The following is a 10957-nucleotide window of genomic DNA, read 5'->3' on the forward strand; positions in this document are numbered from 1 at the left end:
CTTACCCGCTCCAGCCCGAGGGAAAAGAGAGGAGCTCACGAGCAGAGCTCCTCTCTGTGCTAAGTCACTGCTCAAACTGCCACTATGGACGCAAAGACGCCTATTGCGTCCATTGCGACAGTGTGGGCAGCAGCTTAACACAGAGAGTAGCTCTGTTCCCGAGTTCCTCTCTTCTCCTTCGGGCTGGAGCGGGTAAGGTGGGCTCCGGCAGCTGCGTGCGCGGGAGGGCGATAGGCGGGGGCGGCCACCTTCTCATGGGCCATTTTGGCCGTTATTCATCCATCCACCCCCCCCAAAAAAGTAAAAGCAAAATAAGGAAGAACAAAAACAGAGACAACAACAAAACAAAAAACAAAAAGAGAGAGGGGACAAGGGGGGAAAAAAGAGACAGAAAGAGAGAGAGAGAGAGAGAAAAGACGGGATAGAAAGCTAGCGCCCGTTATCATAACGGGCTTGAAAATACTAGTGTTCTCATAATGTAGCATTGAGAAATGCCACTGGAGGGCTCCTGGGTTCCATTTTATATGCCTGGGAAATGTTGAGGTGTCTGACTTTAGGGGCAGGTCAGTACAGTTAACAAGTTGCCTATGTGCAGTCTAGCCCTAGATACATTTATTCGGAAGTCCCACAAAGTTCTCGGATTTCCAGAGTAAGTGTCCATGGGGTTGGAACCTTAGGGAATAATTACTGTATCTGCTTGATTGCTATATTGATGGAAATAAATATGTTTATTCCCCGCCTTGCCCCCATTTCTAATGCTTTGGGTGAGCAAAACATTACAAAGTATTCCTAGGGGAAAAGTCAGGTTAAACCTCAACAATGGCTAACACCTTCTTTCTTCTCTTGTTTACTTGCTTGATTCTCCAGGATATCTTTGCATGCCAGTTGCTGGGCAGTAGCAATGGGAAAGGACTGTTGCTTTCCTCTTCTGTGTCCAAGCTTCCTGAAGGCATCTGGTGGGCCACTGTGAGAAAGGGAATGATGGGTTAGGTGGGGCTGTGATCCAGCAGGGCCCTGATGTTCTTGAGAGAAGAACTCCATGCAGAGCAGCACCCTGCTCCACAAAGGAAGGGCAGGATACAGGTGTGGTCAATCATGACAAAAGTCAGCCCTAATGAATGGTCTTCTGGTGCTTCAAAAGATGCTCAGTTTTGACAAACCTGTAGGGGAATGTTATTTCCAGTTGCAGGGGCAGCCTCCAAGAATCCCTCGCTGTCCAGCCTCAGAGTGCACAGCTGAGGGATGGCCCTTACATGAGATAGGGTGAGGCAGTTGCCTCAGGCAGGGGCAAGCACTGCCCCCCCCACCACCACATGCGCTACCCAACAGGGCTCCCTGCCATGCTGCCACCACCCTTCCTCACCCTATTAAGAACATAAGAACAGCCCTGCTGGATCAGGCCCAAGGCCCATCTAGTCCAGAATCTTGTTTCACACAGTGGCTCACCAGATGCCGCCGGAAGCCTAGAGGCAGGAGTTGAAGGCATGCCCTCTCTCCTGCTGTTACTCCCCTGCAACTGGTACTCAGAGGCATCCTGCCTTTGAGGCTGGAGGTGGCCCTGTAGCCCTCCAACAAGTAGCCGTTGATAGACCTCTCCTCCATGAAGTTATCCAAACCCCCCTTAAAGCCATCCAGGTTGTTGGCTGTCACCACATCCTGTGGCAGAGAATTCCACAGGTTGATTATGAGTTGTGTGAAAAAGTACTTCTGTTGTTGGTCCTAGATTTCCTGGCAATCAATTTCATGGGGTGACCCCTGTTTCTAGTGTTATGGGAGAGGGAGAAGAATTTCTCTCTATCCACTTTCTCCACACCATGCATGATTTTATAGACCTCAATCATGTCTCCCTGCAGTAGTCTTTTTTCTAAACTAAAAAGCCCCAGGTGTTATAGCCTTGCCTCATAAGAAAGGTGCTCTAGTTCCCTGATCATCTTGGTTGCCCTCTTCTGCACTTTTTCCAGTTCTACAATGTCCTTTTTAAGATGTGGTGACCAGAATTGTACGCAGTACTCCAAGTGTGGCCGCACAATAGTTTTGTATAAGGGCATTATAATAGCAGTTTTATTTTCAATCCCCTTCCTAATGATCCCTAGCATGGAATTGGCCTTTTTCACAGCTGCCGTACATTGAGTTGACACTTTCAATGAGCTGTCCCCCACGACCCCAAGATCCCTCTCCTGGTCAGTCACTGACAGCTCAGATCCCATCAGAGTATACTTGAAGTTGGGGTTTTTTGTCCCACTGTGCATCACTTTACACATGCCAACATTGAACCACATTTGCCATTTTGTTGCCCACTCACCCAGTTTGGAGAGATCCTTTTGGAGCTCCTCACAATCTGTATTCAGGCTTGCCATTCATTCCCCCACCCTCTCTCCTTTGGGATGCACTCCTTCTTGCCCCCACACCTGACATAAGCTAGGAACAGCCCTGCCACCACTGCCTAGCATAGTGGCATAGTCTGAGAGTTTGCTTGCCACCTCCTCTACCTTAGCAGCATGGCCAGAGAATGCTGAGCACCTGCCTGCAGATTGGGAGGAAGGATGTTGTATTTATCCTTGATCTTAGGCAGCAAAATATCTTGGACTGCCTCTGAGACAGATGATAGACTTAAGAAGGCCCTCACAGCTGATCCTAGCTAGGGTTGCCATGTCCCTCGGAATTTAGGGTAGCCCCTGGATTTTGGCTGCTCCACCTGGCTGCTAAATTCCACCTGGATTTACATGGATTTCAAATGTGCTGCCCGGATTTTACTGTGGATCCGATCACATGGGAGGGCAGGTAAGGAGGGGAAAGTATACAAATTTCTCAAATAAATAAATAAATAAATGCAATTTAGTTACAGCATAATTTGCATAATATGCAAATTAGGCCACCTGGATTTGGGAAACCTGGATATGGCAACCCTAATCCTAGCATTTATGATAGCTGTAGACACATTCCTTTTGTTATGTTGGATTCAGGCTATTAATAAGAAGCCTGTGCAGCAGTTTTGGTGAGCCAGTATGATGGGTTGCTGGTGACTCAAATCTGTGGGCTACAGATTTTTTTTTTTTTTTGCATCAGCTGAGATTTGTAGACATTTATATAAGGCCGACCTCACTATGGAGCAACATGAAGAGGCCATGTTAGGAGGTGGTCAGAGTCAGACCCAGAGGGGATGCCATTTTCCTGGCTCCAACCTCCATCTCTGTTTGTCATTTAAAGGACTGGTGGCATTTTGACTTTTTTGCTGGACTGCTCACCAGGGCAATCTTAGAATGTTACAATACAAGCCTGCTAAACCAAGGAAGCAGAGCATGCATCCACTAACGCAGTTTATTAGTTGATTAACACTGTAATCCTTTGCATGTTTACTCAGACTTAATATGTGTAGCCATGCTAGTCTTTTGCAGGCCAGTAGAAAAAGTGTGTGGCACTTTGAGATTAACTGTAGATGTTGTTGTTGTTTGTTGTTACAAGCAAGCATTTGCTTTTGTGGGCAAGCTCAGGAGAAAGGTTAGTTGAAGGCAAATAGAATGTGAACATACTAAAGTTCTTACAGAGACAGAGATAAAATATCTTCTGATTATGAAGAAGAGGAAGAAGGAGTCTGTATAATATACAAGGGTACCGTAATTTCAGTCAAGATCTCAGTCAATATAGTCACAGTTTTCTGTATCAGTTCATCTTCCATTTCATGCATCTCCTGGATCTTCTTAAGAACAGTTACTCTTAGGTCATTTACACTGTGTCCCTGGAGATGAAAATGTTCACTGACTGGATTCTCGGTGTTCTTGTTCTTCATGACAAATTTGTGACCATTTAGTCTTTATCTTAAAGATAGACCTATTTTTCCTACATAAATGTTTATTCAGAAGCAGAAATGTAAATTTTCAGAAATTTTGAAGCCATGGAAACATTTTCCCTAGGGAAAAAAATGGAAATTTTGGGAACACCTCCCATAACAAATCCACAGGAAGAGAGAAAGGAAACACCTACATCACCAGCTAGAATCTCCCCTCTACTGGTCCACATTGCTATGGCAACATTCAAACCCACTCACATAAAGGCAGCAGGAACATCACCTTTGGCAAGACAGAATGTTAAAGGAGGTGGGAAGTGCACATACCCAAGACAACAAACAGCAGGATATCATGTAAGGGAAAGCAAAAGTGCTCTTATGCTCCCCTCATTCCAAGGTCTCCGTTGTAAAAATGCTCTCTTGTGGTTACACAGAGCAAACACGTACAAAGACCACAAACAAGGAAGCACACGCATAACAAGCATCATATCAATCCGGTAGGAAGAAAGATGTATTGGCTAACATGTCACAGCTTAATACAGAAGGCACACTGCATACGATACTCCCTCATGTCAGAAAATTGATCACATCCTGACTCCAAAATGCCCCCTGTTCTACATTAATGCATAGCAGGGAGAGATTTTGTAAGTGTTGCTTATCATTTAACTGTAGTATAGTAATTTTATCTGCTCAGCTAATTATTAAATATATTGGCTCTCTTATTACTATCCCTGGTGGCAGTCCTGTACCCCATATTTCTCTTGGTAGCCACCATTTTGCCTAGAACCTGACTCCAATTGGTGGGGAATGCACAATTAGTCATTCTGATTTGGGTACTTTCCTGATGCCTTAGTCAACAGAATCACAGTGGACCAGGAAAGAACTATCTTAGTAGTATAGCTGCCTGGCTAGCTGAAAAAAGGGCTGGAAATTGATTAGATAAAACATCAGGATTGACTGGTTTCCCCCATCAGCTTTGGAGTGTTTTAATGAGTGTGAGTACCTAAAGAAACACCAAGAGTCATTCAAGGTAGTTGAACTCTTCTTGATAAGAGCTCCAGAAACAGCTCCGATGGGTCATGCTTGAAAAGCACTTCCCCATTAACCCAAAGCACCTGCAGGAAGAAAGTACCTGCCCCTTTGTCTTTTGGGATGCCTGAATAGGATCAGGATCCTTGTGATCCTCAGACTCATCAGATCTTTTGTTTAGAGTGATTAAGAGTCATTGCTGGGATGCACTTAAATCCAGCCATTCCCTGAAGCCAAATTTTTACTATAAAGGAATCCTGCTTTTGCCATTTACTATGTATTGCTCCAGAGAAACCCTCTTGCCCTGTATGCTGCCTGTATATTGTCAGTGGCATAACAAGCTCTGAAGGGGCCTGTGTGTGAGAATTGAACATGGGCTCCATCAGATAATTTCCACATAGGGATCCATGGGAAACTCAAAAAGATTAATAACTCTGAGAATTATCAGCACTCTCTCCAAACTAGGATAAGACTGGTATAAAACATGTATATGTTTGCTGTGAATGTATGTGCCTTCCAGCTACATCTCTCCTCAGTGCTGAAGGATGACACTTTGCCCCCACCTCTGCAGGTGGCAATTACATCATCTGTGGTTTCTCTATTATGATGCAATCATTGTCTCCTTGGTGATGGCTAAAGCTCCATCACCAAGCTTTAGTCATCAAGGTGTGGTGGAGGCAGAAGCAGCAGAATCTCACAGGGGCAGCTTGGTCCTCGTCCTCCTATGTCCTATCCCAAGAATAGATGGGATCAAAGCAGTTGTGTTCTTTTTAGATATACAAATGAGTGGTAAGGCTGCCAGGAAAGAAGTACCTTTTCTAGAACAGGAATTTGTAAGGGCTGGAGGCGGTTTGAAACCAAGTGATCCAGCAGATGAGAGTGTTTCAGGATCTCTTAATGCCAAATCCTTTCACTTCTTTTCTTTGGCTCTGTAAATAACCTTTGCCAAGGCTTAATTCTAGAGACAGTAGGAGGGGGAGATACTGTTGCCTGGCAAAGAATCTTCACCCTGGAAATATACTAGCTTGAACAGGAAACTACAGACAAATGGACAGCAATAAGACAACCTTCATTTTGGGAATCATCTTGGAAAGTTAAAAGAAATCATAGATTCTGCCAAGTTTAAGAAAAACTCATAAAAATCATGACACAAGGTAAGGAATAATGCAAAGTAAGAAACAATTTGTTGCACTGTGTCAGAAAAAGGGAAGCAAAAAACTTCAGATATTAACATCACCAACACAAAGGCAAGTGCTTTATTGCTAAAGAAAGCAGCCATTTGATTTCTTTCCTATAGAATGAGAGGCAACACCATCACAATGTGCTTTATTAGCAAGAAATGGCTTGGCTTGAAATGCATGGCTTTCAGTCAGCTTAAGAAAGCAACAAATGCATAAAAGAAAGGTTTAATGATACAAAGTGTTGCACTGTTTCAGGAAGGAAGGAATGTAAAAGACCACAGGTGGTAACCACCAACATGGAGGTAAGTTCTGAAGAGGTAAGTCCTTTCTTGCCAAAGCAAAAGGCTATTGGTTTCTTTTCTTCCCACTGGCCCTTTCAAACCAATCACAGAAGGCATCTATCATGATCTGACGATTTTGATTATTGTTTTGCCAACTGAAAGGTAATTTTCTAGTGTACGAGGAACTTGTACTTGCAAGAGAAAAAGACATACTTCTCCAAGGTAAGAAAAAAATAGACCTTTGTCTTGCATGGGAACAGACTTGTATAGAGAACCAGAGCGGTTGGATGGACAATCTTTATTTGCAGGAAATGGCTTGGCTTGAAAAGCATAAAGCAATTAATGGTTTCCTACAGGCTTAAGAAAGCAACAAATGCAGAACAAAAAGGCTGGCGTGAGATCAGGAACATCAGAATTGTTGCTTTGCTTCAGGCATGTGAAACATCAATGTGAAAATAGATCATCAAGAAACAAGACATTTATTGCTAATAAAAGTGGTTTCAGGGACAGAGGGAGACCAGCGGCAGCCGGGTTCAGCCCACCACTGTGGCCCTCTAGCCCCGCCCCTGCATCAGACGTAAATGTCTGATGTCAGACGCAGAGCGCATAGTTCAGCTACGCCCTTTGTGTCTCAAATGCAGGGGGCATAGCTTAGCTCACAAATGGGGCTGCATGACCCCCATTGGCGAGCGAAGTCCAGCCAGTGCCATGTTCACAGCGCGGCCAGAGTGTCTCACCCTGCTTGCCTTTTAAAGGCAGGGAGAGTTGCTACTGGCCATGCTGCGAATGCAGTGCTGGTTTCTCTTGCAATGGGGTTGCGTGGCCCCGTTGGCGAGTGAAATAATGCCCCTGCATCTGACATCAGACGCGGGGCATGGCTGGGGAGCAAGGTGCAGCCGCTGAAGCACAGCAGCCTGGGTTCTCCAAACCCATTCATGCAATGGTGGCTCCACCCATGGGTGGTTGCTTAGTTCCATTTCTAGCCCACTGGCTTTTTCAGACCAATCACTGTAGGCTAAGTATGCAGACTTTCAAGGTTATTAGTTGATTTTTAATGAATTTTTTTAAAAGTTTCAAAACTTGTTTAAAAGTGTCATCACTGCTTTGATTTATGGCAGAAAGTTAAAAAAACATTCTGGAATTGAAAACCCCACTTTGTCCATCATTCAAGCCTCATTTGTAGGAAACTGTTCCTTACCTTTATATACAAGGAGCAGTACCCCCATTTTTGCAACCCCAGAATGCCTGGGAAGAAAGTTCTTAAAATTCATATCGGAGTAGCACATGATGGCAGCCAATGTGTTGATGATCAAGTAGATTAATCCACTTCTTAAATTTTTAATGAATTTTTTTAAAAAATGTTTTCTTTTAAAAATCATTAAAAATTGACATGTGGATTGATCTCCTTGAACATCCATATACAATTACTCTTAGAACCATATGGGAACATTATGTGAATTTCCAGGGCTTTCTGCCCAGCCATTATTTTGAATTTTTCATTAATTCCTATGGGGAAATTGTTATTTAAGTTGGAAATTTGGACACAGCCCCCCCAGTGACTGCCCATGTTCATTGTACACATTTGCTCAATTGTAGACCTGCCCTGTAACATTGCTCTAGAGAAACTCCTTGTTCTCCTGCACAGAATGATTCACAGTTGCTTCCCTAACTCCCTGGGATACTTCAGCATATCCCAAGTTAGCAGACTCTGGCAACCAGTAGTCTAAGGCACACTGCTTTCTTGAACTAAAAGCTTTGCTGACTTGCCCTCCTTCCAGCAAAGGCCTTTGCCTCCTCCTGTCCTAAAGAACATCAGCAACTTTGCTATCCTCACTCTCACTCAAAATAAAATCAGCCATGATGGGCAAGGATCCAAAGAAGAGGTGGTAGGCTGTACTGCTCCAATCAGCTTGTACACATCCTCAGGAATCACAAACGGAAACTGATCCAGTCTAATCTTGTAAGTGGGATTGCTGGGCAGCTCCCTAACTGGACCTGCAGAAATATTGGAGTCCAAAGAGAGAGGAGAGGAGAGCTGGTCTTGTGGTAGCAAGCATGACTCGTCCCCATAGCTAAGCAGGGTCTGTCCTGGTTGCATCTGAATGGGAGACTTGATGTGTGAGCACTGCAAGATATTCCCTTCAGGGGATGAAGCTGCTCTGGGAAGAGCAGAACGTTTCAAGTTCCATCCCTGGCTTCTCCAAGATAGGGCTGAGAGAGATTCCTGCCTGCAACCTTGGAGAAGCCACTGCCGGTCTGTGAAGACAATACTGAGCTAGATAGACCAATGTTCTGACTCAGTATATGGCAGTTTCCTATGTTCCAAATCAGCCTGAATGCGAGAGATTTTTGCAAAGAACTAATTAAATGTGTCACAGTGAGACATTGTTTCTGGAAACAGATTTGAAACAGAAGGGGCTTGAGTTAAACCCCTAACAATCTGGAACAGCTCTGCTGGATGAGAACTTGCAGATGCAATATGCGCAGAATAAAATTGCTTCCTTGATGCTGCCTGTATTGCCACAGCATAGGCCTTCAAATGGGCTCTGTGCTCATCTTATTGAATTCAAGATGAGTCTTCCATTTGCTCTCCAGTTGTCTACCTTGCCGCTTCAACTCCCGTAGCTCTTCCGTATACCATGGAACTAATTTTGAAGTGGGTCGGAGAGGATGCTTAGGAGTGATTGTGTCTACTGCCCTGGTAAATTCCCTGTTCCAAGTATCCACCAGGGCATTGACAGAATCACCAGCAGAACCAACTCCAAAACCCTCCAAGGCCCTTTGGAATCCTTCTGGATCCAACAGCCTTCTCGGGTGGACCATTCTAATAGGTCCACTATCCATGCAGGGGTCAGATGTGACTGTGAGATCAACCTTAAACAGGAAGAGGTCTGTCCATGATAATGGGGAAAACTACAGTAAACCCCATCCACAAAACACCCTCCCCCCGGCAATCTCAGCAAAAGATCAAATCCAGCGTGTGACCAGCAACATGTGTAGGTATTTGGATAGGCTCATTGTTGTCATGGCTGCTATGAACTCCTGAGCAGTACCCGACAAGCTAGTCTCAAAGTGGACGTTGAAATCACCCAGCACTAAAAACCTGGGTGACTCCAACACCAATTCAGTGACCAGTTCCATCAGCTCAGTTAGGGACTCTGTTTGGCAGTAGGGTGTACAGTACACCAACAGAATCCCAAATTTATCCCACATCCCCAACCTAGGGTACACACACTCAGTACTGTATGTCAGTTCTCTCACAGGGATCCTGGTAAGGGAGATGTTATTCTTATGGACCACAGCCACTCCACACACAGCCACTCCACACACACTTCCCCTAACCTGCTTAGCAACAGAGTACCCTGGGGAAAGAGGTTGGGCCCAAACAGGACCACTAGTCTCTCCCAACCAGGACTCAGTTATCTAAGCCAGGTCAGCTCTTTCATTCATGATCAAATCATGGATGATTTTGATCTTAGTGTAGTGGTTAGAGTGTTGGACTATGACTGGGAAGACCCGAGTTCGAATTCCCCATTCAAACATGAAAATCACTGAGTGACTGTCAGGTGTTTGAGGATGCGGAAGTGGAGTGGGAGGCAGTGAATTTACCTGAGGATCCCGAGGGCTAGCTTTGTGACCAGAGTGAAGAGGCAGTAGAGGAGGGCTTGGTGCAGGAGGCAGAGCAGAGTGACAAATCCCAGGAGGAATTCTCGCTGCCAGTGCTATCTCTCAGGCCATGCAGGCACAAGAAGCGGTGACCAAATCAGGGAGTTGAGATGCAGCAGTCGCTTGCAGCATGTACAAGACTAACTGAAGGCGGCTGACTGGGCAGAGCACTGATTGATTCCAGCTGGCAACCTGCTATAAATTCTGCGGCTTCACCCTGCCGTGCTGCTGGAGGCAACCTGTCAGACAGCCTTGATACCTCCCTCCGTGATGCCTTGGACCCTTAGACTTGGGATCTCTGGAATCTGGTGAACAGCCTTGGTTGTGGGGGAATGCAAGTTGAACTTGTTGCTCGGTAGTGATTTGTTCTCTTGTGCTTTTTACAGATGCTAGATGAAAACCTCATGCCTGCCTGCACGAAGTATTATAACTGGAGACATCTTTTCACTTGCTGCTGCGTCGTAAATTACAGATGGCTCAGCGAGTGTGGGGGGTTTACGACTGTGACTCTGGGCCAGTCATGTATCTCTCAGCCAAACCTGACTCACAGGGTTGTTGTGAGGATAAAAATAAGCATGTACATCACTCTGAGCTCCTCGGAGGAAAAGCAGGATATAAATGTGAAAATAAATAAATAAATAAACCTGACATTACAAAGGAGCATGGAACTACTCCCCAAGACCTGAGAACTACTCTAGTTGGAACTACTCCCCAAGGTCTGAGAGCTGAAAGGGCAGCTGGAAGGGAAAACTAATTAAATTGCTGGACTCCATCCTTCACAAGAAAGCCCAGACACATCCCTGTGAGCAGCCTGGCACAAACCACTAAAACAAAAATCTAACTAACTACCTAAAACTCATATTTGAGGACCTTGAACATAACTTCTTCTCAGGCACTGATGGGCTGGCACCAAAGGTTGGCCCCCTTTGGCAGCCACCTACAAACAGGGGCGTAACAAGGCTGGAGTGGGCCCAGAGACAAAATTTTAAAATGGGCCCCTTGCTGATACACACACA

General features: G+C 45.1%; 1 long non-coding RNA gene across 1 annotated transcript; it reads left to right on the forward strand.

Moving 5' to 3' along the window:
- The first annotated feature begins 5489 nt into the window (after positions 1 to 5489).
- LOC128342513 (uncharacterized) lies at positions 5490 to 10589 on the forward strand. Its single transcript, XR_008315034.1, has 2 exons — positions 5490 to 5967; positions 6250 to 10589. It is a non-coding gene; the product is annotated as an uncharacterized LOC128342513 (long non-coding RNA).
- The last annotated feature ends 368 nt before the right edge of the window (positions 10590 to 10957 follow it).

This window comes from Hemicordylus capensis, chromosome 2, assembly GCF_027244095.1.
Source record: "Hemicordylus capensis ecotype Gifberg chromosome 2, rHemCap1.1.pri, whole genome shotgun sequence".
Classification (NCBI taxonomy): Eukaryota; Metazoa; Chordata; class Lepidosauria; order Squamata; family Cordylidae; genus Hemicordylus; species Hemicordylus capensis.